Consider the following 25292-nt stretch of genomic DNA (forward strand, 5'->3'; position numbering starts at 1 on the left):
TTCAATAAACCCATATTTAAAATATATAGATAGATAGATAGATAGATAGATAGATAGATAGATATCAGAGAGGAAGGGAGAGGGAGAGAGAGAAATATCAATGAGAGAATCATTGTTTGGCTCCTGCATGCCCACACTGAGGATCAAGCCCACAATTCAGGCATGTGCTTCATCCAGGAATCGAACTGTGATCTCCTGGTTCATAGGTCGACGCTCAACCACTGAGCCATGCCGGCTGGGCTCAGTAAACCCATATTTACTGACAGCGGACTATATGCCAGGTTATAGCACTGAACAGATAATGAAGAGTGACCTAGTACTGTCTATATAGAGCTCCCAAGCTTACCTAATAAGATGATCGCTTTTGATAGAGCTGTGACCAAAATAAATGGACTGATATATGTGGAGGGTGGGAGGATCTACTTTAGATAGGTGGTCAAGGTAGACCCACTTGAGGGGAAACTAGGGCCAAAGTCTGAAGTACAAGAAAGTGCTAGCTATGCTGAGAGCCAGGTAAGTGCCTTCTAGGTAGAAAAGAGTGTGTGTGCAAAGGTCCTGAGGTAGTCACAAGTTTGCTCTGTCCCAGGAAAAAAAGCAAAGGCCTGGGTGGCTAGAGCAGAGGGTGAGAATCACTCCTAAGGTAAAGGAGTGGCATGAGCTGGAGCCAGTTAGGCAGAAGGACCCAGAGAACACTAGCTCTGCAGTCATGGGGAGGGGGTGATTTAAGTTCATTAGAGTTCGTTAGCCATGAGTTCCCACTCAAGAGTTTTAAATAGGGAAGAGACATTACATCATTTCTACTTGTGGAAGATCACCGTGGAAGTGCATGGCATGAGATGTTTTGGGTGGACAGTGGTGTCACTGAGATGGGGAAAAAGGTGGAGGATGGGGTTTGGGGAGGGTTGGGTTTTAGGCAAGGTTCATTTGAACGTGGAAAAACAAAGCAGGCAGATGAATATACGAGCTTGTAGTTCATGGAAATATCTGGCAGTGAGATTTGATGTGGGACATTCACATTTACATGGCATTTAAGGCTATGGGATAGAAACAGATTGTTTTGGAAGGATCGGAATAGGACCCAGGCCAAGTCCCAAGGCAACCAAACATTTGGAGGTCAGATGGAAGAGGGAAAATGAGCAAAGGAGCCCACAAAGGAGGGGCCAGGAATGTGTGACTTGAAGAGAAACAAAAGGAGAGCAAAGAGCTCCCTGTGTGGAAGAGCCCGGGAATGAGGGCAGATTTCCTTCTGAATTGGCAACTCCAAGGTGGCTGGCAGCCTTGTTGGGCATACAGTTTCTCAGAAAAGTTTACCTCCCATTCATACTTCCTGAAAAAAAATTATTTGCTTTATATATTTCAGTTTTTAAAAAAGGAGTCTTAGCAAAAAAACAACAACGAGGTATTAAAGAAACAGAGGGCATAACTACAGGGTAATGAGAGGGAGTCCTAGGGAAACAGTGAGGGAGAAGGCCACCCTGTGGCAGAAAAACCTGAAGACTCCATAGAGAATGTCTTCAAGAGGAAAGTGGGTCCCAGTTGTAAGGACATGGAAGACTTTCATCTGCTTTGGTAATTTAAAACTTCAAAGAGGGGAAAACACAAAGAAAAGTGTCTCCATGAAGGGGGACACTTAGTGCCTTGGTCCTGAGGGTGGAAAGAACTGGGTGGAGCTCACAGCATCTAATTCAGGTAATGGTGAAAAAGTGCCAGCTAGAGAATCTGAAATTTAAATTTTGATCATTAAAATAAATAAGTAAATGATAAGAATGGACAAGGCTGAAGACAGAATGAGTGAGCTAGAAGACAGAGCCAGGAGCTCCTCCCTGAGGGCAGTGCCCATCATCCCTGCTTCTACTGGCGCTGCCAAGGCAGTGCATGAGGGAAAAGTGAAGTGATATGAATGATAATATGATAAAGTCAATGTGGAACAGTATCCACCAATAAAAACTAGTGATGTTATAAATAGCAAAGCAATAGAAGAATTGGTAAACAGGAGTAAGTAAGCCAAAGTTTTAAAAATCTTTCATAGATACTGTATGAAGCTGATGAACCAAGAGAGACTAGTGTTGACAATTAAAACCATAGCACCAATCACTGAAAGAATGAAAAACAGAAATGAAGATGTGTGTTAACCTCTAGGAACTGGGACTAGAGATAGGAATTGGAAGATTTTTCATTTTCATTTACTATTTTATACTTAAAAAATAGGCATACTTCTTTTTAAAAAATTAAGTAAAGAATATTGATCGTTCCATCTGACTATCATGGTTTAAAGATTAATAACGGCTACAACTACATAATGGTTGACATTCATTTTGGCTCCATTTATTGAGCACTCACTATGTGCTAGGCATAGTTTGAGAGATGTATCATCATCCCATCATCTCCATTTGGGAGACTCAGAGAAAACTACAATAAATTTATTCATGTGCCTATTAAGGATTGGAGCTGGGATTTCTTTCTGTATCTATAGATCCCCCAGCCTGGATATTTAAATACTCTGCAAGTTTTACTCTGATGAGATTCGTGGGCTAATTCTCCTGTCAGTGTTTACTGTACTATTGTAGGGATTCCTTGAGTTATTTACCAACGTTATTTCTTTGGCCATTGGTCTTTGGGCCATGGGTGGTAAACACTGAAAAGTCTTGATAAATGTCCTGCCAAACTAAATTCCAAACAGGAGGCTCTCTGCTCCTCCTGTTCATTAGACAGCCTCTCCTCCTGTGCTGTGCCAGCAGCCACAACCCTGAGACACGATGGTGAAGGTCAGAGTGAACGGATTTGGCCGCATTGGGTGCCTGGTCACCAGGGCTGCTTTTAACTCTGGCAAAGTGGAGGATATTGTTGCCATCAGTGACCCCTTCATTGACTTCAACTACATGGTGTACATGTTCTGTTAGGATTCTACTCATGGCAAGTTCAAAGGCACAGTCAAGGCTTAGAACGGGAAGCTTGTCCTCAATGGGAAGTCCATCTCCATCTTCCAGGAGCAAGATCCCGCCAACATCAAATGGGATGAAGCTGGTGCTGAATATGTTGTGGAGTCCACCGGTGTCTTCACTACCATGGAGAAGGCTGGGGCTCACTTGAAGGGTGGAGCCAAGAGGGTCATCATCTCTGCCCCTTCTGCAAATGCCCCCATGTTTGTGATGGGTGTGCACCATGACACGTATGACAACTCCCTCAAGCAATGCCTTCTGCACCACCCACTGCTTGGCCCCCCGGTTAAGGTCATCCATGACAACTTAGGCATCGTGGAGGGACTCATGACCACAGTCCATGCCATCACTGCCACCCAGAAGACTCTGGATGGCCCCTCTGGGAAGCTGTGGCATGATGGCCAAGGGGCTGCCCAGAATATCATCCCTGCTTCTATTGGTGCTGCCAAGGCCATCCCTGAGTTGAATGGGAAGCTCACTGGCATGGCCTTCCGTGTCCCCACGCCCAATGTGTCGGTTGTGGATCTCACCTGTCACCTGGAGAAAGCTGCCAAATATGATGATATCAAGAAGGGAGTGAAGCAGGCATCAGAGGGCCCCTTCAAGGGCATCCTGGGCTGTACTGAGGATCAGGTTGTCTCCTGCGACTTTAACAGTGACACCCACTCATCCACCTTTGATGCTGGGGCTGGCATTGCCCTCAGTGACCACTTTGTCAAGCTCGTTTCCTGGTCTGACAATGAATTCGGCTACAGCAACAGGGTGGTGCACCTTATGGTCCACATGGCCTCCGAGGAGCAAGAGCCCCTGGACCACCAGCCCCAGCAAGAGGAAGAGGGCCCTCAGGTGCTGGGGAGTCCTGGCCCAGATTGATCCCTGACACACTGAGAACCTCCTGACCACCGTTTCCATCCCAGACCCCTGAAGAAGGGGAGGGCGTAGGGAGCCCTACTTTGTTGTGCACCATCAATAAAGTTTACTGTACCCAGCCCTGCCCCCCCCCCCAAAAAAAAAATTCCAAATAGGGTGTGAAGAGGGGACGTGGCAGTCCCTGGAGAGCTTTTTTTTTTTAAGTGGGGTGGGATGGCTAGACCAGAAGGGGACTGTGCAGAGAGTCAAGTTTCCATTATGGGGTGTATGCCCTCCACCACTGAACAGCAATATAATGACTATGAAGTGGGGACCTGCTGGAGATGAACCCAGAGTCATGGTGTCACAGAAATGATCAAGCTAAGAGTGGACACAAGGCTAACCTGGGTGCCAATCGAGTTCAGTGTTTGGTTGGGCCAAGGCAGCAAGGTGAAGGCCGATTGCTTGTTTGGGAGCCTCCCCAACTGGGATGGACAACTGTGGGTTCTGCAGGCCTCTCCCTCCATAATGCTTCAGTCCTCCCAGTTCCCCCAGTTCCTTGATTAGCGCGTGACCATCATCTCCAGCTTGGGCCTCCTGCATAACTCTGTTCTTCTCGTGCATTTTTGTCTCGCTCTTAATTCACTCTTCACTTAGTAGGATGAAGCTTTAAAAAAAACACAACTGACCATGACAATCTCTTGCTTAAAATATTTCACTTGGAAAACAAGACAAAGCAAAACAGAAGACAAAAGGGTGTGAGTGACCCTCCATGCATCCAGCTCTGTGATGTGACTCTCAGGCCTGCCAGATGCGGGCTTCTTCCCTCTGCTCTGAGAGTCAGTGTTGATATCTTCACATGGCAACCAAGTTGACTTTTTAAATTTCCTTCTACACTGCGATTTCTTCCTTCAAACTGCTTTTTCTCTTCTCTCTCTTTTTTGCTTCAAACCCTCCCCTATTATGCAACCCACTTTCTTTCCCCTCTTTGTCCTGGCTAAAACATACTCTCCCTTCAGTTCTCAACTCAGAAGCCCCCCAGGAGGCTGATAGTGATGTTCCATCCCTACCCCACAGGGTTCTGCCCCTTCCTGGTGTTACTAGCTTCAAGTCTGTCTTCCCAACTAGAAGACAGAAGCCAGGAGGGGGCGCCCGTGATTCTCAAGCTCCCTATTGCAGCCTCCAGCCTCCCTCTCACCGCAGCTCACACTGAAGACAGCAAGTGCACCTGGAGTTAATGAGTGATTGACAGAAAGGGGGCCCTTGCACAGTAAACCTCCTGGCCTCTTGCTTGTCTGCCGGCGGCCCGGACCTTGTTATCTCTGGTGCAGCAGCTTCCTGAAGCTGAGGCCACTCTCCCTGTCCCCAGAGCTGTTTGAAGTCTGGAGTCAAGCCAACAGGAGCCTGATTCTAAGACAGGAAAAGAGAAAAGAATCTTCAAGCAATAGATCAAGGAAATTGAGGCTGACGGGGGCAGAATTCTGAAGCAAATGACTGAATACATTAGTAAATGCGCCAGGCCCGTCTGGAGTCCAATTAGTGGTGGTGGTAGTTGCTTTAAAATGAATTAGGAATAAATATTTGTGAACACTTAGAAAAAAGTTGATCAACATAAGCCATCATTGATTAAAAAATAACAGGCTGTTTTTGCAGGTTGGGGTTCCACTCACCCTCCTATCTCGGATTCCATGCATGTAAGGAAGGATAAATGTTTGGGATACATGGGATCGAGGAATGAAGATCCGGGAAATTCCCCCAAACACCTGTCCATCTGCAACCATGCAGAGCTATCTCCTAAGCGTAGTCTAGCAAATCAGTTTAGACTTGAGGCTTCAGTGAGCTTTGTTGTCCAGCCCGCTCTCCCTCCCAGCTTCCTTTCCTCCTGCCCATCCTGAGACTGAGATGGCGGGCCCCTTCCCTCTCACCTGAGCTGTGGATGAGGCTAAGCCCCGCCCGAGGGCTTCTGCACCTGCCAGTGAGGGGCTGCCCTGGGATTCTGACGCCCTCCCCTCCGTGGCCCCTCTACCACAGTGTGGCCTAGAGATTGAGTGGCTCCAGCTCTGTCCAGGAGCTGAAATAGAACCAGAGCAGTGATACTAGCTCTTCCTCCCCTATGGCTACAAATTCCTACATGGAAAAGGAGGGGCTGTTGCTCTCCCTTTTGGGGACTCTGTTACCATAACCAGTTGTTTAGACTGGTGTAGATCCCAATAGCTAAGCTAACATTTATCAACTGCTTTCCTAGGCCATGCCCCGTCCTAAGAACTTGGCATGTATGAACTCATTTAATCCTTACTCAGTCCTCCTAGGAAGATGTAGTTTCCGTCTCAGGTGTTGCCACTTGCATAGGGTAATACATCTGGTAAAGGGCAATGCTGGGATTTATACCCAATCATCGAGTCCAGAGTGGGAGCCCTTGCCCATGACACCACCACCCGACTGTGCCCACTGCAGACCCCCAGTGGAGCCCAGGGTGAAGGTGGATTTCTCTAAGGCATCTGACACCTCTAAGATGTCTTGATGAATACAGCAGAAAAGTAAGGCTTGGCATTGAACAGTTAATGTACAGGGCAGAGGAGCCCCATAGTGGGGGTCATCCAAGACCCTCGTGCCTTTACCTAATCTGCAGATATGGGAGATACTGGGTGCTTGAATCAAATCCAGAGACTTGGAGAAGATGGGCCAGGGCCTTTAGTCCCAAAGACCAACCCCATAGGCACGGATATGGCCTCACAGGAACACAGCAAAGCATTTTAAGTGTTGCCCTTACACCGGGATCAACAGTAAGATGGATTTGAAAAATAACTGATAAAAGCTTAGGCTGTCTTAATTACTTTCAAAAATTGACAAGAGCTTAGGCTAACTGATTGTGTTTATTAATTTATATGACAACTAAAATTTTTGAAAGGCCAGAGCCAGGTCTTTCGAGGGGAAGAAGGCTAAGATGAGAGAGGTTTGAAACCATATCACACGAAGATAGATTAGAGTGAGTGAGAATGTTTGCTCCGCAGAAGAGAGCTTTGGATGGGATGGGAAGCCGTCTCCAAACCTCTGAGGGGTCATCTCTTGGAGGAAGGGATTTGGCTGCAGAGGGCAGAACTGGGAGCAAAGGTTACGGGGGGGGGGGGGGGGGGGGGGACTCGTCTCACTGCTGTGCAAGGCGGGGACACAGAGTTCCCCATCTGCTCTTGGGACCATTTTAACAGCGAGTGTTTACTGAGGGCGCCGATGTCCGCACTGAAGTTAAGGTCTCTGTATGTCAGCGGGAAAGTTGTGGACCAAATGCGTTCTTATCACTCGGAGCGCCTCGCAGCATCAGTGAACGGACCTTTGACCAGCCGCTTGTTAAATGACCTCACTTGATAGTTGCCCTGTTGACTGTTGTTATTCTATCATCCCTTTCCTGGAATCATCCTGCTTTTAGTTATTGGCTTATAATGATCTGGACCCAAGTATTCCTGCTACTAATACATTCTCCCAAGGTTACATACCTAATAAGGGGTCACTCAGGGCTGTTCATTAGAAAAATAATGTGAGCTGCTAATGAAAGCCATCTGTGTAATCTTACTTTTTCCAGTATATATAAAAATATAAAAAGAAACCAGTGAAATTACTTTAAGTTTCTCTCTCTCTCTCTCTCTCTCTATATATATATATATGTATACACATATATGTATATATGTTATATATACTGTATAAATGTATATCTTAACCCAACACATTAACCCAATTCACTGTAAACTATTATCATTTGATGCCTACCCGGCGTGGCTCAGTGGTTGAGCGTGGACCTATGAACCAGGAGGTCACAGTTTGATTCCAGGTCAGGGCACATGCCCGGGTTTCGGACTCCATCCTAGTGTGGGGTGTGCAGGAGGCAGTTGATCAATGATTCTCTCTCATCATTGATATTTCTCTCTCTCTCTCTCTCTTCTCTCCCCCTCTCCCCCTCTCCCCCTCTCTCCCTCTCTCCCTCTCTCCTCTCTCCCTCTCTCCCTCTCCCTTCCTTTCTGAAATCAATTAAAAATATATATTAAAAAACTATTAACATTTGTTAAAATGATGTAACCAACACTAAAATTATTAGCACCCTTTTACGTGATGGTTTTCACACTAGTCTCCTGTCTGTTTCCCACTAAATGAACGTCTCAGGCAGGACTAGCACATTCAGGTGGTCAGCAGCTGCTTGGAGCTCCTGCGGCTAAAGAACAGCCAGCACAGGGTTATGGTTTCAGCCTCCTGTGGGGTGCGGGGTGGGGGTGGGTGGAGGGGGTGTGAAACTTAAAGAGGAGCTGTGCCTTCCACCTTGGACTCTAGTGCCTCTCTGTCCCCAGATACCCCCTTTGGCAGTTTGAAGGGAGTGCTTACACCTGCCTTTGCATTTTCTGGTGGAGCCCAGGGAGATATTTCTGAATTTGAAGAGGACAGATGTTTCTCCTGCAACCTTCCAACAAGCATCCTTTCCCTCCTGGCAGCTAGGCTGGCATGGCAGTTAATGTGTTTGATTTCTGCTTAGACAATGACTGAAGTAGGTTGCATGAATTAAAAATGTACTCTTAAATACCAAATTGGGGGCAGAACATCTTGCTTGATGCCAACTTATGCAAAACTAGGGAGTCCCTGGCTTCATTAATCAGAAGTAAAGCTTGTAGTCCATAGACGTGTAGGTCAGCGTCAGGGTAAGGAGACAGTAGACCGCCTTGTTCTGTGGTTATTTTTGCCTCACTGCCCCGGGGCAGAGGCCAAGCGTCAACACAAACACACCAGCCTCTTAAGGTAGCTTTAAAGCAGCCCACCGTAGTTTCCCCTCAAAATTCCAAACCAGCTGCCAGAAAGGAAGGCACGTAAAAGGTGCCACGCGCTGCGGGCCTCCTGGAGGTGGCGCTAGGAGGGTGAGGGAGTTAATGAGTGCCTGCGAAAGGCCGCGTGTGAGCTCATCCGAGAAGTCATGCTCGGCACACACGTTATTTATAGCAGATCTGAGGCTTGCACGGTGTTTGACATTTAATTTTAAGTAGGGGGACTTCAAAAAGTGTGGGTACACCCCTCCCCCCAACCAGCCCGGTGAAGTGCAGGGGGCAGGCGCCAGCAGGCAGGGGCGAAAGCACCGGCCACGCGCACCCAGGCGCAGGTGCCGGGCGGCCGGCCGCTGGCAGCGTCAGCGCGGAGGAGAGTTCGGGGCTGGTGTGGCCGCCTTGCAGATGCACGCTGTGTCCCTGGCCAGCAGGAGGAAGGAAGAGGAAGTGAAGCAGCGGCCGCCGGCGCAGCAGCCGCCGACCGGAGTGTAAGTGCGTGTGCTCTCCGGCGAGCGCGGGCGGGCTGGCGGGCGAGGATGGGCACGGGATAGAGGCGGACCACCCACACCGCAGCCTGAGCAGGGCCACCGAGCCTCCGGCCACCCTCCCATGGTCCCGCGTCACCAGACCTCTGTTTGCAGGGAACCTTCACCTCCGCAGCTGCTGTCCTGCGACCCCGGGCAGGTTCGTAAAGTTTCCAGGGCTGGCGCCGCGCCCCGACTCGCTGACCTCAGCGCGGCCAGGGAGCGAGCTGGGGCTGGGACAGGGAGGAGGCGTCCAGCTCCGGGGGACTCTGGTAGCCACGGAGTCACTTTTGTTTCCTCCCTGGGGGCACCGAGGCTTGGGGGGCAGGGGGGTGGCCGTGGGCGCTGCGGGGTGAAGGCTGCAGGCGTGCGGGCGCTCAGCAGTTGGGGAAGTCTGGGCACTAGGGGGGCGGGGGGAGTGGGAGCAGAGGGAACACCCCCCCCCCACACACCCATGGAGCGCAGGGCCCGGGGCTGGGAACCCATAGAGACATTTGGCCAAGGCCAGCTGGGGGAGGGGGGGTGGCGGGAGGATTGAGCTGCTGGTGCTGGGTGATTGGGAACAGGGAGGGGGTGGGGGGGGAGTAATGGGGATGGGGACTTGGAGACCTGAGAGGCTGCGCCTGAGAAGGAACTGGAGGCTCAGACTCCCAGCTTTTCTCGGGAGCTGGCAGATGGGAGGGAATCCCCCAGCGAGCGCGCTCCTGGGAGGGGGTGGTGGTGGGCAGAGGGATGGAGGGCCCCCGAGGAGCGGGAGGGGGTGGTCAGGGCAGCTGGGAGCCCTGGGGACACTAAATACCCGCCTCCCGGGACTCGCCGAAGTCCCCGCTGGGACCCAGAAAGATGGTGTGTGTGTAGGGGTGGGGGTGGGGGGTGGAGGGGAGACGGAATGGGTGAAACCAGCATCCGAGAGGGGGCGCATGGGGCGCGCCTTCAGAAAAGGGGGCAGCGAGCTCTGGGGGCCCTAAAATCGGAGCAGAGGGTTGGCGGGGATCGCAGGAGTAGCTTTGAGGAAGAGGAAATACAGAAGTCAGCCTGCCCGGGTGCGCGCGTGTTCCCGGACGCGCGCCGAGGGCCATGAGTGAATGTGTGTGTGTGTTCGCGCGCGCGCGCGCGTGTCTGCACGCGACTGTGTGAGTGTGACCATGGGACTGCAAGGGGCTCCGGAGCCCAGGGAGTCTCCGCTGAGTGACCCTCTTCCTCAAGGGGGTCTTTTGAAGTTGACAGGGGTGGTTGGTGCTAGGACCTAGGTTGACCTAATGCTGCAGGGCTTGGCCCCCAGTGGTGACCTGGCTCTGGGGGCCTCTGGACACCTCCTGAGACTCACTCAGGGAACATATTCGATGATGTCCTGTGCCCTGACCATGGGACTCCTCACACCGCTCGCCATGAATGATGCAGACCTAATGCGTTATATTTTAGATTTTAGAGAACCTAAGACATGGGTTTCTGCCTTAGTCAAAGAATTAAAAAAATGTTTTTATTGATTTCAGAAAGGAAAGGAGAGGGAGATAGAAACTTCAATGATGAGAGGTAATCATTGATTGGCTGCCTCCTACACGCCCCCTACTGGAGATGAGCCTGCACCTGGGCATGTGCCCTATTCTGAATCCAATAATGACCTCCTGGTTCATAGGTCGATGCTCATCCATTGAGCCACACTGGCCGGACACTCAAAGAATATTTAAAAACTAGATGTACTGGTTGTCTTCTTGGGAAATTGTGAGGGAATGACCTGGAGTATTGGAACTCTGCATGGGGGATGGTGCCAGGATGGAAGGGGACCAGGGAAGATGCTTGGTAGGTGTCAGGGCGGGGCAGGCTGGGAGACCAGCCAGGAACTGGGTCTGGTGAAAGGCACTGAGGACCGGGGGCAGTCACTGGGCTACAGGGTGGGCGGGCCTGTTGATGGCCATATCCAGCATCCCCTTCCCAGCTCTCATCTCTCTGCCCTTCTTAACTGCAGCCACTCTGACTGCCTGACCTTCTTCTTTATCACCACGTTCCTCTTGCACAAGGAGCTTTTCCCTACATGTCCAGATGGCTCCCTGCCTGCCTTGCTTCCTTCGGGTCTCTTCTCAGTTGTCAGCGTACAGGAGGCCTTCCTTGAATACCTCAGATAACATCGCAACTCGCCACTCCCTGGTTCTCTTAAGTTACCCAGTTTCCCCCTTTACTGCTTAATTATACATTGACTTGTTTATTTGATTATTGGGTATCTCCCCCAGTAGATGGAAGTTCCATGAGGGCAGGGGCCTTGTCTGGTTTACAGGTCCAGAGTCTACTGACTCCCAGCACAGTAGGTGCTCAATAAATATTTGTTGACTGACTCAGAGAAGCCTGTTATGGGCGATGCTCACCAGGGGAATATGCCAGCATCGGCGGCAAGTAAGAAGCCCAGGTAGCAGACTTGTTCTTTCTTCCCTGCGCTCTCTCTTGTGCCCAGCTGTTCTTCCTGCAGACCCCTTTCTGCCTTGAGTAGGTCCCTCCCTTAGAATTCCAGCCCAAAGAAAGGAACTGAGTGGTTCCTCGGGAGAGTGGTAAACAGGTACAGATCATCAGAAACATATAACCACTCCAGATCTGGTGTTCATCCCTCTCCTCGGAGACAGTCTTTTCAAAGTGGGTGTTGCTTTAGCCTAAGAAATACTCCCCTAGGAAGAAGCAGACATGTACTGTGTGTCCTACCCTGCTCTCCCAGCAGGTGGAAGTGGGGGCAGAGGAGGAGAGGAGGTGAGAGAAAAAGGAGAGAGAGGAAGGAGAGGGAGGGAGAAAGGAGAAGCTGGGTGGTAGATGCAGGGGGGAAGAGAGAAATGCCCAGAAGAAAAATGAAAGAGAAAACAGATGAGGGGCTTCTATGGCACTGCTAAATCGTAAGCGTTTATTAAATTACAGTGTTGAGCTAGGACAATACTTAAATGTTTCAAAGTAATTTACCCCCTGTGGGTGTTTGGTGTAATGGGTGGGGAGAGGTGGAGAAGTGCTTTGAAGCCCTTTGCAGAGAGGAAGTGGCTGGGGGTGTGCCAGGGAGCTCAAGTGTATGCTCACTTGCTTAGGTTAGCACCTTCCTAAACCCAGAAAGTCTGGAGGCAGTCGTTCCCATGGAGGGCTCTCCCTGTCCGGATCTCAGACAGTAGGTACCCTTCAGGCTTGTCACTGAAGCCTGCAACCACGGTTTCATGCCGGAAACCATCCGAATGGATAGTTTGGCTTGGAAGACATTCATTCTGTTGAAGTTGGGAAGGTGGGGAGTTACTGTGCACCACAAAGCCTCGAGTGTTCGCCCTCATTACGCAAGGAGTTCTGTCTCCTAGTCAGCCAGTCCAGCGTGCCTGAAGTGAGGGTCGCAGCCCAGGCATGGATCTCAATTTCCATTGATTAGGTCCAGACCAGCCGTTTGACACACAAGAGAGGAGAAACTACAGTGGAAAATGGAGTGTTTCAGAAAACAGACATTGGATCTTAGTGTCAAGTGTTACTGCTTAACTAGAGGCCTGGTACACGATATTCGTGCACGGGTAGGGTCCCTAGGCCTGGCTGACGATCAGGGCTGATTGGGGCCTTCTGACTGTGGGCTGGGGCCTCCTTTCCCCACCTGCCAGCTACTGGCCGGGGCCTTCCTTTGTTCCACGCTGCCCCCTGGTGGTCAGCTCACATCAGAGCAAACGATCAAACTCCCAGTCTCTGGGTCGAACTCCCGAGGGGGCAATTCGCATATTAGGCTTTTATATATATAGAATAGGTGTGAGTCATGGTAAAAAAAAATCTGTGTTTATAATTCTGAAGGCCCTAGGAATCTACCTTTTGAACCAGTTTGCAAGAGATTCTGATGAAAGTGGTCATAGTGCTGTACTTTAACAGATTGCGTACCGCATAGAAATCTCTAGGACATACGCCAGGGACCGCACGTTTCTGGGCAAACTGCACATTATTTAAATCATCATAATGCACTTTAGGTGTTGTTTTTCAATAATTATAACATTTTATTTACAAAAACAAGCAATTAAACAATTAAAGTTTCTAGTACTTTTTTAATGTATGGTACTGCGTAAAACATTTTCCTCTATGAAGAGGGACCAAACAAAATTTACATAAGTATCTAGATTCGCCCCTTTTTCCATGGGCGTGAAAAACGAGAACACTCGTGAGCGGTCCTTAACAGATGGCGCGCGAAACACGAGAAAACTCCTGAGCGGTACGGAATGCGTTAAGAAGTGCTTCGCTGTCCCCTCCCCTTACAAAAAGCTGTTGGCTTATCTCCCAAAGAGAGGTTATTTCCAAATGTTGAATCAGATGCCATAAATGCAACAGCCGTGGACTTCACTTTGAAATGCTTCTGTTTCCAGAACTCGGTGGAGTGCTAGGCCTGATTTTCACTTCGGAGCCCCAGAGAAGCAGGGCATTCATTCGTGATAACTCTCTGGCTTCAGTTAGAGTATAAAGACTGCATATCTTCTTTCCTGTCCAACTTTCAATTTAAAGCTTTTGAGGTCTTTGGAACTTTGCTCAACTTTTTCTCTCCTATTTTACACCTAGGATTACCCCTTACGCATGATTTTAATTACTCTCAGAGTATTGCAAAGACAGTAGTCATCTCTTTGGGGGGGGGGGGGGGTGGGGAGGAAGGCACACTCCCGGCCACATCATTAGATGAAGCATTGCAGCTGACCTGGGCTGGGGACTGGCCAACCAGAGAAGGAGGAGGCTCAGAACTTTCACACTGTCCCAAACATGAGGACTTTGCAGGCCAATCATCTTGGGGACAGGGTGTGGCCCTGGTGACATGTGTGTGGCCTGCGGAAGCATGTGGATGTGCCTAGCACGGCGTTTTAGGTCCAGCAGAACCGGCCTGAACACACGCGGCAACGCTGGTTGGAGCACTCAGTTTTCCGGGTGACTTAGGAGGCCTGAGCGCTAACAATCAGAGCTCACGGATAGCAGCCAGGACGGAAGCCTGCAGAGCACGGGCATGGGCCATGGGAGGTCAGCCTGAGGCTTAGCACCCTCTGTTCCCAGCATTTGCGGAGTAAGTGCAGGGGCACTTGGAACGGTTTCTCACTGGCCTGAGGTGGGTGAACAGCCAAGGGTCTGGTGGGAGCCGTGTGGGAGAAGGGGTGCTAGCTCACCAAACAACTCACACAGCCGCCAGCGGCAAGTGCCGAGGAGAGAAATTAGTCGGCATGTCAGTAGAGGAGGATTTGCAGTCAGCGCTCTGGGCCCCCACAAACCCTGATTTCCAGAACCTGAGCAAGATGATTATTGGAACCTCGGTTTTAGGAATCGAGACTACAGTCTTGGCTGTTTTCATTCTGGTAGTTAATGCGGGGAACAAAGTCCTCGGTAGGAAGCGCTGGAAAACCCACCACTCGTGTTGGGAGCGTTGTGCCTGCTGGATAAGGAGTAGGGTCTGGGGCACCATGATCAGGGAAGGCCTGATTGAGCGCTGCCCCAGTGGGCAGAAGTCACAGCATCCGTGGGACATTTTTCTGCTTGTGCCGACAGCTGACACCCTCCCCCTGGTATGCTGTTTGGAAATGATGGGAGGTAGCCAGTATAGCATTGCTGTCCAGTTTTATAGGCGTGGCCTGGAGGAATGAAATATCATGGGTGTTTGGAGAGTAGATCTGAGCCGACACCGGCTTCTCGGCCTCTCGGCCTCTTTTCCCTGCTACTCTGTCCTGTGGATCGCGGCGCCTGTGTTAGTCACTTGCTCCTCTTGTTTTCCTGGGCTGCCCTGGTCTGAGGCCAGGACCCCAGGTTGAGCTGCAGTGCACTCCTGGTGTACCCTGGGTGCTGATGGATGTGCCGGGGTTGCCATGGTACCCAGGGCTGTGGCCGCCATCCTGAGGCCCAGGTTTTCAGAGCTGGCTCCTGCCTTTAGATATCTCACCCTAACATTGACCTTCTGAGCCTTGAGAATGGAGCCTGCTCTCAGGGACCACACGCCCATCACCCAAGCTCATGATAATGAAGCGTATGAGCTAGAAGGCAGTTCATTAACCAAAAACGAGAACGCTGTTTGCCAAGGACAATAGAAACATTTTCCTTAGCCTACGCGTTTTTCTCTATGGATGAGTCATAATGAAAGCAAAAATATGGGACCATTTTGGAGGAACCAGTGGGGGTGAGGGAATACACTGAGAGTGTTTTCCTGCTGGCCATGCTTGGGCTACCTCTCCTGACCTGTGGGTGAACACCAGCTCAGAGAGCCGGAGACTGTAGGGCAGCTTCCCCCGAGAGGTGCCGAGGCTACGGATTCTGTTCTTTTCTACTGGCAGGCTGCTGCCCATGTTACGTTGACCTTTATTTCAGGCGATCTTAACCTCCGCATTTTTCATTTGGGGCTGGATAATTCTCTGTGTGGGCCGCCCTGTGCATGGTAGCATGTTCATTAGCATCGCTAGCCTCTGCCCTGGAGTGGCACCAGCTGCGGTAACTAAAAATGCCTGCACATGGCATTGCTCTGGGTCGGGCGGGGAGGGGCCACCCTCCTCCCAGGTGAGAACCACCGCGTCATTTCCTTGCTCAGTTAGACCTTCCTGTGCCATCAGACAGGCAGACTTTTGGCAACAGTTACAAGGACCGGGGGCTCTGTTTTCTGGTCATGCCTTAGACCAGTGGTGGGGTACCTTTTTTTCTGCCAAGAGCCATTGGATACTTAGAGCATTATATGCGAGCCATACACAGTTATCAACTTACAAAGTAGCTGCTAAACTCGGTCAAACATTTAACGAACTCGCCCCTAAGGCCTTGGCAGGGCCAGACCAGGTGACTTCTCTGGCCTTACAGGGCCCCGAGCCGGCGTTCCCCTCCCCGCTTAGGCGATAACGTGGCTTAGTCACAGGTGGTGGTCTCACTCCTCCTGGCCCTTCCTTTCCTCCAATTGTCCTCTCCAGCTTTCTTCCCCCCTGATTGCCATTGTCTTCCTCACCCAGATTGGTTTCACGTTCTCATTTCGCGTGTGTTTCTTCCTGGCATCCCTGGCCGGAGAGGACTGAGCACCTAGTGACTGTATGTCGCCGTTTCCTTCGAGGGCTTGGAGTCTGTCCGCCGGCTCCCGCGGCAGCTACAGCCTGTGCATAATGGGAATAAGATCAGCGTGTGAGGGACGGAGGGGACCAAGCCAGCCTGGCTCATCCGAGGCCTGTGTCGCAGGCTAAGGAAACGTCGCGTGGGAAGGAAAGGGGCGAAAGGCCTGCTCCTGTGCTCGTGAAACGCCCCTCGGCTGGCTGGTTAGTATCCGATAGTGACGTCCGTTCAGTGTGACCAGGACCTCGCAGCGGGTCCGGGGAGAAGCTGGGAGGGTCTGCTGCACGGGAGCCCTTTCTCCTCGGCCCCTTGGATTCCTGCCACATTTACTTCCTCAGGCAGTGATCCGTCACCCTTCTGGGTACCTGCACGTGTGGCCACTGTTGCTGTCGCCTGCAGAGCAGCCTCTCTGCCTTGAGCAGTGGCGCCGTATTGCTGGCTGTGGACTAGGTCTGTCCCCAGCAGCAGCCTCCAGTCCCAGCCCTGTCGCCACCCTCCGCCACCCTCCGCCCTTCCTTCCTCCCTTTGTGACTGTTTTAGTTTGCATTGCGTTCAGAGAGCCAGCGTTTGGCTCTGGGCTCTGTGGCTGAGCGGGGCTGGATGAGCTGTATTTTCCAGGCTGCCACACACCATTACCCCTCATTTCGAAGCACAATACATTTCAAAATAATTTTTTCTCCTGATTTTAGGCTTTTTAACCCAAATGCAGAGCCACAGCTGGCTCAGCCCTGGCCCTCACAAGGCATGTGGTTTGGGAGGAGGCTGGTGAAGGGCCTTTGGTTAGATGGCATGTTTTTGGCTGAGTGAAGAGTGAATTCCGATAGCACTTGGCCAGGCTGGTTTGTACTTGACCTCTGACCACCCTCACCCTGCCCTGCCCCGCCCACCATCTTTAGGGAATTTGTATAGTGGACCCTGCGCCCTCCTTATTCCAGCTGGGGGCCCCTCTGGGGGATGTGACCGAGTTCTCAACGTTTAGGTTCGGGGGATGGGACCGAGTCTTTCATAGGCCTCATAGTGTGTGCTGTGTATGGATGTGTGTGTGGGAGAGAAAGCCACATGAGTGCACACACCACACACACCCGTGCAGGGCTCCTAAGAATGAAAGGCCTGTAGAAGCAAAGAAACCATTGTCTCAGCCTCTCAATCCTGTGTTCTCCGTGCTTGTCACTTTTATAGCAAGTCAGCACAAATCCCATTAAACCAAAACTGCTTATCAAGGAGTGACTGTGTTTCCATCATCTTTAGATGGACTTTCCCTGCAGGAAGTGACTTCTACTCGTTAGAACTATTTCAGCAATTACTGTCCATTCATCCATTGAGAGTTTGAAAACATTTGTCTGGATTTACATGAGAAAGGCACAATAAAACTTTATTTATTAATTGTAGTGGGTTTTTTTTTTTAAAGAAATGTGTGGCTTACATTTAAAAGGTGTATAAATATTTTCAAATTGAAATATTGCTGGGCTCACAGCACCCATTACAATACTTTGCTCATCCATTCATTCATTCAGCAGCCATTAAAAAAATTGATTTTAGCCCTAGCTGGTTTGGCTCAGTGGATAGAGCGTCAGCCTGTGGACTGAAGGGTCCCAGGTTCTATTCCATTCAAGGGCACATGCCTAGGTTGTGGGTATGATGCCCAGTAGGGGGCATTCAGGAGGCAGCCAATCGATGATTCTCCCTCATCATTGATGTTTCTATCTCTCCCTCTCTATAATGAATAAAAATATATTTAAAAAAATAACTAATCAGCTTCCCACATTTTCACAGGCTTGTGTGGGGGTCCATTCCCTAGCCACTCCATTATTCCCCAGGCTAGACTGACAGGCAAGCACCTTTCCTAAGTTACCCCAAATTCGCTGCACATGTGCCCATCTTCTCCTGTGATCTGCAGGGAAGGGACAGTGGTTCCCAGGGGAGGGAAGCTGCCGCTTCCTGGTGAAGCTGCCCAGGTGACCATGCCCATGATGCCTGGCCTCCCCTTTGCTCAATTTCCTTTATTAATATTAACTAGCTAATGACGCCCATAACAGTCCCAGCATATTAATTGTACCAAGTTTCACTCTCCCAAGTATCCTAGGTTGGGCACTTAATTTTATGGCCACCCAGGAGCAGCCCATGTCTCCCTCCCTCCGCGTTCTCTCTGGCTACTGAGTCCCTGTGGCTCCTTTTCTATTTTCTGCTCCTGCAGGAAGGCAGCCACCAGCTGACGGGCTCCTAGCTCATTAAGCAGTAGCTCATGGGCCTGTCAGTGGGTAATGGCTTCTATGGAGTGGCTCAGAAAAATAAGCCTCCATGCAGACGCTAAGCTGCCACCAAGCATGGGCGTGAGAGAGAACGTCTCTCCTTGTGCTGCGCAAGGGGTCTAGTTCCCCCCAGCTCCCTTCTCAGAGTCCCGAGAAGTCACTTCCCCAGCCCCTAAATGCAGCTCCTGTTTGGTACCTGACAAACGACACACCATCCTCAGTGTGTCACTCTCTCTTCTCCGCAGGGAGGAGATACATGTGGGGGGTTCTGCTGCTGGCTTGTCCGTTGTGTAGTCCTGCCTCTTTACTGTGTGTCAGGACTGGTGTGTAACTTTAAATAGGATCCAGTGTTACATAAACATTTAAAGACCCATACAAAGGCTGTATAGTGAAACATACAGCTTTATGTTAAATCGCTGGAGATTTACATCCATACCAAATCAGGTGTCAGTTTCATTAGGGCTCAAACGTATTCATTCACCTTGGACCCATTCTCCAGATGAGGACATTTACATGTCGGAGAGGCGCTGCCCACCGTCACGTCCATCCAAACGGAGCCCTCACCTTTGCCGCACACCAGATGGCTCGCTCGCCTACGGCCAAGTCCCCCCTCACTTCGCCAAGTTCATGATTGCCCCAGTTGGGTCTGTCACCTTGGCAGGTGGCGTTGAGTGGTCATGCTACTTGGGGAAGGACTGAGAACAGTTTGCTGAGAGAGCTTTGCCTCAGCAGCGTGTCAAAGAGCAGGGTCGGGTGGCAAACCAGCCATGACCTGAGCCGGGCCTCCGCCAGCGAGGGGCAGAGGGCGGAGGGCAGGATGGCGCGTTCCCTTATATCCCCACCAGATAGCGTCCCACAGCAGTAGCCATGGTGTTGTAAGTATTGCTGACTTGTGTAGGGCTATTGAATATCTTTCCAAATATGCCACTAAAAATCTAGCTTGTGACCATGTCCATAAAACAGTCTGAGAATTGGCACTTAGTGGGGAACGATAAGACACATGAAGGTGTAAACAAACATAAGTCATCATTATGGAAGTCCCTAGGCAGCGCTTATTTCAACATCCGTCTTTCAGTAATGAACAGGCGTTAGCGTAACTTTTCATAACAAGATCGATGCAAGACCAGAGAAGTGGTAGAACAGCAGTTTTAATGTTGAGATTCTTTCAAAATCTGGAAATCGCAGTATGAAGTGTGAAGTGCAGGAGGAGGTATCTCGTATCGTGCGCAGGGGAAGGAGACTCATAAACGCTGGTCTTCAGGGTGCTGGAGAGGCATGGGTCTGACCTCTAGGAGTGGGCCGCATGTATTTCAAATTCTTAATGGCTGCCGTGGTCTTTGTGCGCCTCCAGTGTTTGCTTATGGAGTACTCTCTCCTTCATGTGTTTACCCACCGGCATTCATTGGTCACCCGCTGGGTGCGCTGGGGGCATGCCATGTGATACGTACACAGCAGTATCCTTCCTAGAGAATGAAATAGACCTGTTGCTCATTTCATGGGCTGCTTAGGCACTGGTGGAGGAACTGTGTATCGATCAAAAGATCACACAAGTCAGTGTGGCATTTAAACTGTGCCAAGGGCTGTGGGGGAAAGAGTGGTGCTGGGAGGGCCTACGGCAGGAGTTAGTCTATTCAGGGAGGTTAGGGTTTGGAGAGAGAGAAAGAATGGTTTTTACTGTGGAAGAAGTAGACCCTGCCCGTGACTAGCGTAGGTGAAGGTCATGTGAAGGGCAGACTTGGATGTTGAAGGAATCACCAGAGTGGCCAGGACAGCAAGCCCTCCAGGCTGGATTGGACCGGGAGGGCTCATGGCGCCATGGGTCTGGGCCTTTATGGAAAGTGCAGCGGGGGCCACTGAAATGTTTTACCCGAGGGAGTGATTTGATCAGATCTTTGCTTTGCAAAGGTCTTCCTGGCCCCGATGCGTGTATTTTACATCATTTCAAATGGTCACAAGGTGCCTCCACTCTTACTACTTTTAGAATCTAAGTTTCCAAAAGGATCAATTTAGCCGCTACTGTCTCCTTCAGATTTTAAAGAGCGACTGAACCGAGTGCGTTAGCATGGGCCATGCAAGCACTTAAGAATGATAAAGTACCCAGTGCTATGGTTCTTAGACTTCAAAATGCCAGAGAGTCGCTGGGGACCCAGAAGCTGCATTTTAGCAAGTCTCTCCGGCGATTCTCATGCAAAGTGGCCCGGACTCCACTCTGAAAAGCATCCTCCTAGAAAGTGCTGTGGAGACAAAGGAATCACAAAGCTCAAGGTGACCCGCACTCTGGCAGCCAGTGGAGGATGGCACCTCTCTGTGGCCCCGGTTGAACTTGGACCTCATCTCCCCATCCTGGAGGGCTTTTCTGCCAGTGCCCTTGAAATGATGCTAAATCCTCCAAGGTCCTCCTAATTTATTTCCTCAGCCTGTCATATGCAGCTGCCTTCTCTGATCTGTGGCTTAGGATATTTCACTTTTCATTTTGTCCCCGTTTAATGAGAGTCCTTTGATGTGAGTCCTGAAGGCAGTTCTGAGGCTGGGAGGTGGTGGGGAGGCCCGGCCGCCAAGGCACTGCTTGCTGTGCTCTGGGACAGGAGGCAGGGTGGGCTGCGAGGGAGACAGACCCATTTGCCGTTACCACAATATCTTTTAAAGTTCTACGCAGAAAATGACTGCGAGGGAGAGCGTGCTGGTCCCACAGCCGCTCCCCAGGGAGAGTAGAGCCCAGAACTCCTGCTCAGGTGAAATCAGGTTGAAAGGAATATTGTGGGCAAAGTCGGAACAGACGAGAAGTCACAGAAAAGGCATTAGGCCAGTGGTTCTCAACCTTCCTAATGCCGCGACCCTTTAATACAATTCCTCATGTTGTGGTGACCCCCAATTTCATTGTTACAAATTGAACATAATTAAAGCATAGTGGTTAATCACAAAACAATATGTAATTATATATGTGTTTTCTGATGGTCTTAGGCGACCCCTGTGAAAGGTTCTATCCCCAAAGGGGTCGCGACCCACAGGTTGAGAACCACTGCATTAGGCGATTTGATGGGCGAGACAGGAGAGTGAAGTACCCTGGACCCATGTTTCCCCACCCAACAGGACGCAGCTCAGCAGTCACCTACCTCCCCTGGGAGCCTGCTGTGATTTCCTGGGACCCCTCCCTGGACACACGGGTGCCTCTCTGTGCTGATGTTCCACGTGCTACCCTATACCGCATTTCACGTGTTTTTCCTCCAGTGGACTGGCATTCCGGGGGCAGACAGCCCCAATGTGGAGCCCACAATAGGCTCTCGGTTAATGTGGGCAGAAGGCAGCCCTGTGGTACACATCCATGCACCCTGGTCCCGCTGCAGTCCTTTAAAATGTCCCTCCGTCCCCGAGTGAGGCCTAGGGACACGTGACTGAGGGGTGGAACTCTCACTGTGCTCCAAGTTGCTGAGGACGGTGCTGCCCGAGGTCCCTGGGACTGAGGCGTGGGCCAGACCAGTCTCAGCTGTGGCCAAGCCAACACCGCCGGCTGTGCAGTGCCCTCATCCTGCAGTGCTCTCCTGTCGCTCCACTGCGCCACATCGGCCTGGATGGAGGCACTTCCGGGGGAGGAAACCAGCATGTCATCATAATAGCGCTATCTGCAAAAGTTTTCTGTATTTTGTTGTTAATTTTCATCCAAAGATATTTTTTCCATTGATTTTTAGACAAGTGGCAGGGAGGGGAAGAGAGAGATAGAAACATCGATGTGAAAGAGACACATTAATTGGTTGCCTCCTGCATACTCCCTGACCTGGGGCCAAGGATTGAACCTGCAGCTGAGGCACGTGCCCTTGACCAGGAATCGAATTCGGTCCTTGGGTCGACACTCTAACCACTGAGCCAAACTGGCTAGGGCTGCAGAAATATTTAGTATTTGTTCCACATGCACCTACTTTCCCAGTCTCCCAAAGCCGATGGGGCAGCGATGTTAGAAGACCCTAACATGGAAGGATGTTGAAACCATTTCTTGGCATAAATCCTGAAACTTCTCCCCTCGGTGCCTTGTCCATGGTTCAGCCAGCGGCGAATCTGGACAGCGTTTCTCCCTTCCTCCCCGCCAGTGTCTGTGGCAGCCAGGCATCCGAGACATCCTGGAGGCTGGGACCCTCACCGCAAGGGCGGCTACCACATCTCATTCATTACATTCTGGGAGCGCCGTGGCCTTGATAATTTATGTTTCAAGGCTATAATTGCACACTATTTTTCTAGCAGCTCTCAGGGGTTTCGGCCGCGCTTGAAACTCGATAGGTGTCCTGGCTCTTCACTGTTGGAACGATTTCCCCTGACGTTCAAGTGCTGAGCTGAGCTCATTTCTCCTAAACCAAAAAGCAAACCCCACTGTACGCGCCCGAGTCCGCCCTGGGAGTGAGCCTGCTCAGGCCTTTGGAACCACAGTCTCGGACCTTCCACTGCCCTTTCTCCCTCAATTAAAATAACCAAGTAGCTGCTCTTTTCCCCAGGCGGGTTCTGCCACTTTCCGCGTCAGTCTACTCTATTTTAACTGCACTCTGGGTCTGGGGGAACAACCTCAGGACGGGATGGGGGACCCACTGGGTGGATCTGAGCTGAATGCCGCCTGTCACCTGAACTGCACGAGCACCGACTCTGTGTGGTGAGCGAATGGTAATATTTGGGGTCTCCTGGAACTAGGGTCCATTGGGAGCTGGTGTCTAGTAGTCCTCACATAGGGTCTGATTGGTTCCTCTTCCCCAGTGACAGTCCCCCTTTGAAAGGCCACAGGTCCCTTTGGGGAAGGCGGGGAACAAGGACAACAGCATACACTTCTGGCAATTACCAGGGTCCTTCTTCAAGCCCTTCATTGAAGGGGTTCTAGGTCCATAAACTGGTTCAAGTCTGGGAATTGATGGAAAGGTCGTGACTCCGTTTTTATGATTCAGGTCCAACTTTCGTTCATTTGACACAGAAGTTTTCTTGTCAAATGTTTTCTGCTTCTGCAGATCAGGTGAGAGTGCAGTAGGCTTCCCATCAGTTTTGGTTCTGGAAAGACTATAATTAGCCAGCGTCATAGGTGTGTGTGAATCCGACCCTTGTGATTGCTGCCTTGATTCTGCTGTCTGTCCAGCAACCAGGCCACCCTGGAAGAGGCTTATATAGAGCCCTCTCACTCCCTGAGGCATCTCTCCCAGCTGCCTTGGTGGGGCAGTGACTGAGGCAGGGTCTCCAGGGACCAGGTTGAGATTTCTCATCACCTGCTTGTGGGCAAAATCATGATGTTCCCATACCTTCTGTTTGCATCATTATTGAGCTACTCATGCTGTCAAGGCTACATCTTTTTTTTTTTTTTTTTTTTTTTTTTTTAATATATTTTATTGATTTTTTACAGAGAGGAAGGGAGAGAGATAGAGAGTTAGAAACATCGATGAGAGAAACATCGATCAGCTGCCTCCTGCACATCTCCCACTGGGGATATTCCCGCAACCCAGGTACATGCCCTTGACCGGAATCGAACCTGGGACCTTTCAGTCTGCAGGCCAATGCTCTATCCACTGAGCCAAACCGGTTTCGGCGAGGCTACATCTTAAATTTAAACACATTTGGCTAGGCTGGCATGGCTCAGTGGTTGAGGGTTGACCTATGAATCAGAAGGTCATGGTTCGATTCCCACTCAGGGCACATGCCTGCATTGCGGGCTCGATCGCCAGTGGAGGGTGTGCAGGAGGCAGCCAACCAGTGATTCTCTCTCATCATTGATGTTTCTATCTCTCTCTCCCTCTCCCTGCCTCTCTGACATCAATAAAAATATATTTTAAAAGTTTAAACACATCTGGATGAGGATGAAGGAGGCCTGGGGAAAGGGTCACACTTCATCCTAAGAGGCGTGTAAGCTCCATACACCACTCTCTTCCTTCTGCTTCGGGGATAAGCACAGGATGTAAATTAAAAAGTAAAGAGCTTCTCTCCATAGCAGCGGCTAATTTGTGTATTTCTCTACTTTCATCTGTGGGATTTTTGCATTTTGGGAAGCATTAGGGTGCAGCAGATTCCCTGGGGCCTTTCCCATTCACCGCCTTGTGTCATTGGCCTGATCTTCAGGGTGCAGACAGGCTTGGACAAGGCCTCATGCTCTAAAATGAAATGTCACCGCGGATTCCGGTTCCCGATTGTTGTTTGGGTGATGAGGCTGTGACAGGCTCTAAGCACATACACTGTTGTACCTGCTTCTGCCCAGTGCCCATCTGTAGTCTAATGTTCCATTTAGGCCGCCGAGGAGCAACGTGACGGGATTCGTTAGCCTCTTGCCAAAGCTCCTCTGAAGAGTTATTTTTGTATTCATACAATTTTAATACTTGGGGATAGGCTGTACCATTTTCCAGGTGCCAAAAGTGATCATTCATTGTTTTCTTTTTTTTTTATTAGGTGCTATTTTAGCTTCAAAAATAGTTTATTTTTTTATGGGCCACGCTGTGCCTTTGACCCAGTTCTTTTCCCTGGGATGGTGTCCTAGGAAGACGAGGTTTATGATCTGAATGATACCTGGAATATTAATTCCTTTCAAATGAAATCACTGACCGAGGCCTCCTCCTTCACACGCGCACACACGTGCTCCTCCCCGAACATGCCTGCTTTCTGTTAAACATGCCTTGGGAGTCCCCTGGGGAGAAGGGCTCCTCTCCCTGTTTGGCAGGAGAGAGCATCTGCCGTGGCCTGTGGGACGCAGCTGGGAGCCACGGCCTCTGAGCCGCTGAGCTGGGCAGCGCTGTCCTCCCCGCTCCTTTCAGCAGGACTGTCCTGCCATTCATGGGGGTGTGGGGGGGACGCGGGCCCTGCCAGAATGAGAGTGCCGTTCTCAGGAGTGAGCTGTCAGCAGCCCTCTCCTCTGACTGTAATTTGCTGCAGCCTGGAGATGAGTAAGTGACAGCTATG

At 50.6% G+C, this 25292-nt stretch overlaps 1 protein-coding gene and 1 pseudogene across 3 annotated transcripts in view; both read left to right on the forward strand.

Annotated features, from left to right (window-relative positions):
- Nucleotides 1-2737: 2737 nt before the first annotated feature.
- On the forward strand, nt 2738-3812 carry LOC118666549 (annotated as a pseudogene).
- A 4969-nt stretch (nt 3813-8781) lies between these two features.
- The window catches only part of ELMO1 (engulfment and cell motility 1), a 392098-nt gene continuing 375587 nt past the window's right edge, over nt 8782-25292 (forward strand). The window contains exon 1 of one of the 3 annotated variants that reach the window (XM_036327308.1): nt 8782-9268. The gene's annotated coding sequence lies outside the window, so the exon portion shown is untranslated. The remainder of the gene's footprint in view (nt 9269-25292) is intronic. The other 2 variants (XM_036327309.1, XM_036327310.1) reach the window with 2 other exon arrangements.

This window comes from Myotis myotis, unplaced genomic scaffold, assembly GCF_014108235.1.
Source record: "Myotis myotis isolate mMyoMyo1 unplaced genomic scaffold, mMyoMyo1.p scaffold_m19_p_11, whole genome shotgun sequence".
Lineage (NCBI taxonomy): Eukaryota > Metazoa > Chordata > Mammalia > Chiroptera > Vespertilionidae > Myotis > Myotis myotis.